Source organism: Zingiber officinale, chromosome 6B (assembly GCF_018446385.1).
Source record: "Zingiber officinale cultivar Zhangliang chromosome 6B, Zo_v1.1, whole genome shotgun sequence".
Taxonomy (NCBI): Eukaryota; Viridiplantae; Streptophyta; class Magnoliopsida; order Zingiberales; family Zingiberaceae; genus Zingiber; species Zingiber officinale.
Window position 1 is genome coordinate 124929548 of NC_055996.1, and position 8237 is coordinate 124937784.

At 38.9% G+C, this 8237-nt stretch overlaps 1 pseudogene; it reads right to left on the reverse strand.

The window, feature by feature from the left end:
- Nucleotides 1-6041: 6041 nt before the first annotated feature.
- LOC121991497 lies at nucleotides 6042-8017 on the reverse strand (annotated as a pseudogene).
- Between the last annotated feature and the right edge of the window lie 220 nt (nucleotides 8018-8237).

Consider the following 8237-nt stretch of genomic DNA (forward strand, 5'->3'; position numbering starts at 1 on the left):
AGACGGAGTTACGAGGAAGGCGCGAGCAACACAAGGTGGTCAAAAGGAAGGCGCTTGAGAAGCTGTTGACCTTAGGTTGACCATCCGATCTTCTCATTGGCTTGAGAAGATCGTAGTAGGGCCATGACATAATCACAAAATTATTTAATTAATTGCTTTTGTGTGTATATGATGCATGTTAGTTAATTAAGTAATTAATTAGTGTCTAACGATTAGATTAGATCTAAGTTGTGCACATGATGCACCCTTCGATTAGATTAGATCTATCAAGTATATGATACGCATCATCATTTAGATTAGATCTAAATCGTGACAACTCGTAATGCCTACCATACCGTGATACCTACCACTACCTCGATCGCATGTTGTTGTTGAATCTGCCAAAACAGAGCAACACATACTATCTTGATAGGGTACGGAGGGACAATCTTGGTCCCGCCTATCAACGCATGGGTGAGTACAACTCAATTAGATTGAGTAACTAGTTAACTCAATTGGATCGAGTTTAACTATAGACATTATCCAATGGTTGGTAGATAGGTCAAAATCACGTTTATATTAACTCTTGGGCGTATTAGCCAAAGCTAACTCGAGTTTTAATATAAATGCGGATTTTATCCTATAAACAAGAGTTGCATAGAGATGAAATTGGTAATTAGTTACCTACCGATCATACTAAGTCTTGGGTGTATTAGTCAAAGCTAACTCAAGGGTTAGTATGATGTGGATCTTGTCCCACATGAATTATAGAATTCAGTGGGAGCATCATTTAGTTAAAGGCCTAATTAAATGATTAAGAATATGATATTTATTTTCTGCATTTTTCTGTTGTAGATAACCATGACGTCAAATACGAACACTTTCTCCCTGCGATCTGTTCTTGAGAAGGATAAGCTCAACGGAGCAAATTTCCTGGACTGATACAGGAACTTGAGAATAATTCTCACCCAAGGATGTAAACTGTACGTTCTGGAGCAGCCCATTCCGGAGGCTCCTCTTGCCACTGCCCCGCGAGCTGACCGAGATGCTTTCAAGAAGCATCAAGATGACGCATTAGATGTGTCTTGTCTAATGCTCGCGACCATGAACTCTGAGCTTCAGAAGCAACACGAGTTAATGGGCGCTTACGATATGGTTGAATATCTTCGTCAACTGTATCAAGGTCAAGCGAGGCATGAGAGATTTGAGATCTCAAGGGCACTGTTTCAGTGCAAGATGTCAAACGGGGCTCCTGTAGGCCCATATGTACTCAAAATGATTGGGTACATAGAGAACCTACAAAGGTTGGGGTTCCCACTTGGCCAAGAGCTGGCCACTGACATGATCTTACAATCCTTGCCGGATAGCTGCAGTCAATTAGTTCTAAACTACATTATGAATGAGATTGACAAGTCACTGCCCGAACTGTTTAGTATGTTGCGAACTGCTGAGCTGAACCTTAAGAAGGCTAAGCCCAACACTGTTCTGATGGTTCAGAAACATAAGGGCAAGGGCAAACCCAAAGGCAAGGGAAAGTCCCAAGCCAAGGGCAAAGGCAAGGCACTGAAGCCTAAAGGAGGGGTCGCCAAGGATGCTACCTGCTTCCACTGCGGTCAGACCGGGCACTGGAAGAGGAATTGCAAGGTATACTTGGAGGATCTTAAGAAGAAGCGAAGTGAGACTTCCACTTCAGGTATATATGTTATAGAAGTCAATCTATCTATTTCTACATCATAGGTATTAGATACTGGATGTGCTTCTCACATTTGTACTGATGTGCAGGCGTTGAGAAATAGCAGAGCATTGACAAAGGGCGAGGGGGACCTACGAGTAGGCAATGGAGCACGGGTTGCTACTGTTGCTGTAGGGACTTACTTTCTATCTCTGCCCTCTGGGCATGTACTAGAGTTAGTCGATTGTTGTTATGTGCCTGCATTAACTAAGAACATTATATCAGTTTCTTGTTTGGACAAGAAATGTTTCTCGTTTACAATAAAGAACAAATGTTGTTCCGTCTATTTAAACGATATGTTCTATTGTAGTGCACCTCTGATAAACGGACTCTATATTCTAGACCTTGAAAGCCCTATCTATAACATAAATACCAAGAGGTTCAAGTCAAATGACCTGAACCAAACCAATCTCTGGCACTGTCGCTTAGGTCATATAAATGACAAGCACTTATCCCAGCTCCATAAGGATGGTTTGTTGGACTCATTTGATTTTGAATCTTATGAGACATGCGAGTCATGTCTACTAGGCAAGATGACCAAGACTCTCTTTAGTGGGCACAGCGAAAGAGCGACTGATTTATTAGGACTCATACATAGTGATGTATGTAGCCCTTTCAATATCGCTGCTAGAGGCAGTTATAGGTACTTCATCACATTTACTGATGACTTCAGTAGATATGGTTATGTGTACCTGATGACACATAAGTCTGAATTCTTTGAAAAGTTCAAAGAATTCAAGAATGAAGTACAGAACCAGCTTGGCAAGAGTATTAAGATACTTCGATCCGATCGAAGTGGAGAATACCTTAGCCATGAGTTCCGTGACTATCTAGCTGAGTGTGGGATTCTATCCCAACTCACTCCTCCTAGAACACCACAGTGGAATGGTGTATCCGAAAGGAGAAATCGTACCCTATTAGATATGGTACGATCTATGATGAGTCACACAGATCTTCCGACATACCTTTGGGGCTATGCTTTAGACACGACAGCTTTTATACTCAACCGAGTTCCATCCAAGGCCGTGATAAAGACACCATATAGGATATGGACTGGGAGAGATGCCCAAGTGTCTTTCATGAGGATTTGGGGATGTGAGGCCTACGTTAGACGTCAAGTTTCAGATAAATTAGGACCCAAATCCGACAAGTGCTATTTCATTGGATATCCCAAGGAAACTAAGGGATATTACTTCTACATTCCCAGTCAGCACAAGATGGTTGTGGCAAAGACTGGAGTCTTTCTAGAAAGAGACTTTGTTTCTAGAAAGACTAGTGGGAGTACATTCGATCTTGAAGAAGTTCAAGATGCGGATCCTAGCACTGAAGCCTCGATGGAAGTTGAACTAGAACCACAAAGTGTTGTGGATGATGTTGTTCCACAAAGAGTTGAGGAACAACAACCAGTTCAAGTAGACCTACCTCTTCGCAGGTCTGATAGGGTACGTCGTCAGCCTGAGAGATACTCATTTCTCTTGTCTGACCATGATGACGTTGTGCTCATAGAGGATGAGCCTACCACCTATCAGGAAGCTGTGATGAGACTAGATTCCGAGAAATGGCTAGAAGCCATAAGATCCGAGATGGAATCCATGCACACCAACCAAGTATGGACTTTGGTTGATCCACCTGAAGGGGTAAAACTCATTAGGTGTAAGTGGGTCTTTAAGAGAAAGACTGACATGGATGGACTTATCTATAAGGCTCGCTTGGTAGCTAAAGGTTTTAAGCAGATTCATGGTATTGAATATGATGAAACCTTTTCTCCAGTAGCGATGTTTAAGTCCATTCGGATCATGCTTGCTATTGCAGCCTACCATGACTATGAGATATGGCAGATGGATGTCAAAACCGTGTTTCTGAATGAAAACCTACTCGAGGATGTGTACATGACACAACCTGAGGGTTTTGTAGATCCACAGCATACTAACAGAGTATACAAGTTGCATAGGTCCATTTATGGACTAAAGCAAGCTTCTCGGAGCTGGAATCTTCGATTCGATGATGCAATCAAATAGTTTGGTTTCATCAAGAATGAAGATAAGCCTTGTGTCTACAAGAAGGTTGTAGGGGATATAGTTGTCTTCTTCATATTGTATGTGGATGACATACTACTCATTGGGAAGGACATCTCTATGCTTCAGTCTGTCAAGACCTGGCTAGGGAGTTGCTTTTCAATGAAGGACTTAGGTGAGGCATCCCGCATTCTAGGGATACAGATCTATAGAAATAGATCTAAGAGATTGCTTGGCCTAAGTCAGAGTACATACATTGACAAGGTACTCCTTCGGTTTGCCATGCAGAACTCCAAGAAGGGGTTTTTGCCGATGTCACATGGCATGAGTCTTTCGAAGACTCAAGGTCCCTCTTCTAGAGAGGAGAGAGACCGCATGGATCAGATCCCTTATGCTTCAGCCATAGGATCTATCATGTACGCCATGCTATGTACTCGACCTGATGTCTCGTATGCTTTGAGCATGACGAGCAGATACCAGTCAGATCCAGGTGAAAGTCACTGGATAGCGGTCAAGAATATTCTTAAGTACTTAAGAAGGACTAAAGAATATTTCTTGATATATGGAGGCAATGATGAGCTAGCTGTAAAGGGTTATAGTGATGCTAGCTTCCAGACCGATCAGGATGATTATCGATCGCAGTCAGGGTTCATGTTTTGCATTAATGGTGGTGCTGTGAGCTGGAAGAGTTCGAAGCAGGACACAGTAGCTGATTCTACGACAGAGGCCGAGTACATTGCTGCATTAGAGGCAGCAAAGGAGGCAGTTTGGATCCGCAAGTTCATCACTGAACTTGGGGTGGTTCCCAGTATCGCTGACCCTATTGAGCTCTATTGTGACAACAATGGAGCTATAGCACAGGCGAAGGAACCTCGCTCACACCAGCGGACCAAACACATACTACGACGCTTCCATCTCATTCGAGAGATCATCGAGAGAGGAGATGTGAAAATTTGCAGAGTACCTACAGAGGCTAACATCGCAGATCCTTTGACCAAGGCTTTGGCACAGAGGAAGCATGATGGTCACACTAGGTCATTGGGGCTTAGAGCCAACACTGATTGGCACTAGTGCTAGTGGGAGATTGTTAGCTAAAGCCCTAGAGCCAATCATTTGATAATTGTATTTTTGGACTTGTTGTATCATATTCTATATAAATAAAGGTATTTGCACTACAAGAAAAAAAAGCTAATAGACAACGCTTTTAAAGTGTTGTCTTTGTGCCTGAAAAAGCGTTGTTAAAGGCACTGTTGTTAAAAGTTTGCTCAACGACAACGCTTTTAAAGCGTTGTCGTTTGTAGCGAAGACAACGCTTTTACAACACTATTACAACGCTTTAAAAGCGTTGTTACTTTTTAACAAAGACAATACTTTTTGCAACGCTTTAAAAGCGTTGTTATTTTTTTACAAAGACAACACTTTTTGCAACGCTTTAAAAACGTTGTCGTTTTAAAGAAAAAAATTTAAAAAAATATTTAAAAATCATTATTTTTATATTTACGAAACTATTATTTTTCTTTTACCATGTCTAAATTCGAATTTTACATATAATCAACTCAGCTAATGATTTCAAATTCATACCAAAATAATAGAATTATGACATTGAAGTAATATTGGTATTTAATTACATGAGAAGCTAGTAAATATCAAAATTAACACTAATTCTGTTTCAAAGTAGATAGTGATATTCACAAATAAAACAAAAGAGCACAAAATAACTAACCGACCTCGAAGCCAACAATATGTTTACTTCTACTAGCTACACTAAAAAATTATTATCGTCTTGAGAACGGGACAAAACGGTACAGTAATTACTACCACAATACCGAAGAAGTAGCTTATCTTTCTCAATCTATTACAAGAATAAGCAATTGGATTTTGTCTAGGATCTTTGTGAGCTTTGAACAGATTGAACAGTTGGCCTGAAATATAAACAAAAAATTACAATCAATAGTTTGAACCAAAAAATTACTTCTACTAGCTATTTTCTATAAATGAACCAAAACTCATTACTCAGAAATGAAATGCTTGCAGAAAGAAAGAAAGAAAACGTGCAGAAATACAATGTTTCTTCAAACTGCAAAAAGAAAGCTTGCAGAAATGAAACACTTTCTTCTCTACAAACGCTTTCTTGCAAAAAACACTGTTGTTGTAGAAATGCAACGTTTCTTCAAACTGTAGAAATATGAGAATCAGTTCTTTATGAGAATGGGTTGAAGAATCAGTTCCTACAAATTTATGAGAATTATAAATACATACAACTACTTAGACAACAGAGTTGTGTAATATTGTGCATTTAGCATACAGACATGACTTTAGTGACTTTTCTTGTACAAGGTGATAATATTAGAATCCTCAAAGGGCAAGTAACCTGCAAGCAGCACAAATAGGATGACTCCACAAGACCATAAATCTGCAGTTGCTCCGTCATAACCTCTATCATTGAGAACCTAATACGAAGAGCAAAATTATTTTAGACAAGTATCAGATTTGATCTTCAAACTAGTTCAAAACATATCGTCACGAGATAGTTATCTCGACCTCTGGAGCAACATAATTTGGAGTGCCACAAGTGGTACGAAGTAAGCCATCATCCTGGAACAAACATTAAAAAAATTTGAAGCTTAATTGGATGATTATAAATCGAAAAATATTAAGAAATTATCCACTGATCAAAATGAAGTTTACCCTGACTTGCTGTGATAATGCACTTAATCCGAAGTTTGAAACTTTCAGGTTACCGTAAGCATCGAGTAGTAAATTTTCTGGCTGCAGAAATGCATTTAACATAATTAATATTGCTCAAAGACTTGAATAATTCATCGTCATAAGGATGCGTGTGGTTAGTCTACTTTCAGATTGCGATGGTAAACTCCCCTGCTATGGCAGTAATCAACCGCATTGATAAGTTGTTGGAAATATCTTCGTGCTTCATCTTCCCTCATACGACCATGGTTTACCTACATGATATATCAGACTAGAGTGAGAAGTATATGAATGGTGATAATTTGAGTTTCTAAGAAAAATCAAAGTTTTGAGATAAGTTTTAAGCTAATAAGTTTTAACATGATCTCAAAAAGGTTCTATGTTTGAATTCATTGGTGTCGGTAGTATATACTCTTTATCAATTCGCGTTATGAGACAACAGTATATTCCTTATGGCTTGAGCATGTATGTTCTTTCTAGAGAAGAAAATTGTCATAAGGAAATTGATGCATCAAAATTTGCACTTACTATTTTGTCGAAAAGCTCTCCCCCTTAGCAAATTCTAGTATAATGAAAATCTTAGATTTGCTTCCCATCACCTGGAATAGGGGAAAACATTAATCAGCTAAGTGAATGAACATTTCTCAATGAAGAAATTGACAGAAAGTGCTTATTCCTGCATCTATGTGTGTGTGTTTATTGCCTAGTTCTTGTAAGTGTGAATCAATTGAGAGATCAATGCATGGACAGCAAGACTCTAGTTGATGATTACCGACCAAACTACAGTACCATGTCACTAGATGATAACTAAAATGAATTGTGAAATAGACATCACGAGGGACAAGGAAAGCATCACAATGCCACTCTTTCAACTAGGATAGTGTTACCAAAATTATCACATAGTGAGACTAGAAATAAGGTTGAAAGGAAAATTAGACCTCATAGATGCGAACAACATTAGGATGCTTTATTAACTTCATAGTAGCTACTTCTCGCTTGATCTGCACAAAGAATTTACTGTTAGTAAACTTGAAATATGTCAAGAGACGATCGAGGAAGACTTAACAAAGCTACTTCTATGGTGGCAAGAAACAAAAATATTCAGAAAAAAAAAGATAATAGTAGTGCATTTTAAGTTTTCAAATGCATCTGCCTATACATGCAGGACTCAATTGTTTGAAATCAGCACAAAGGCTCCAATGTCATCATGCATTCACACACATTGGGATTAGGTTACTGCAAAAATAGTTTTGCAGATGTTATATAGAAAAAAAACAAACTTAGCGCATAAGGAAGTAAAAAATTTCAGGAAAATTTAGCCATCTGTTCGACTAATTTGTGTTTGAGAACTTTCTCTTTGTCAAGAATCTTGATGGCAATGGGTTCTCCAGTTTCGATATTCCTTGCAAACTTGACCTTGGCAAATGTTCCTTCCCCGATCGTGCGTCCCAGCTCATATTTACCGACTCTCCGTTTGATCTTAGTTGTATTCATTCCTTGTCTCTCCTTAAGAGTTATGCTTTCTGCTATGTTTGTCGATGCTTGATCTTAATTCAAAAAAGTCCTAATTCCACAACTCAATTTATTCTGCAAAAAATTCTTGGATCAAAGCATGCACAGCATAAAAAAGGCAGAGCTGAAGACATAGCATCAGCATCTAAAAAGAAGACAAGAAGATTTTGCAAGATACCAAGTATAGCAACAAAAAATAGCACAAATGATAGTAAATGAAGGATATATTGTTGTGAAACAACAGAAACCTGATAAAATGGCACAGAGCTAAAGCAGATCTTACAAAAGACCAA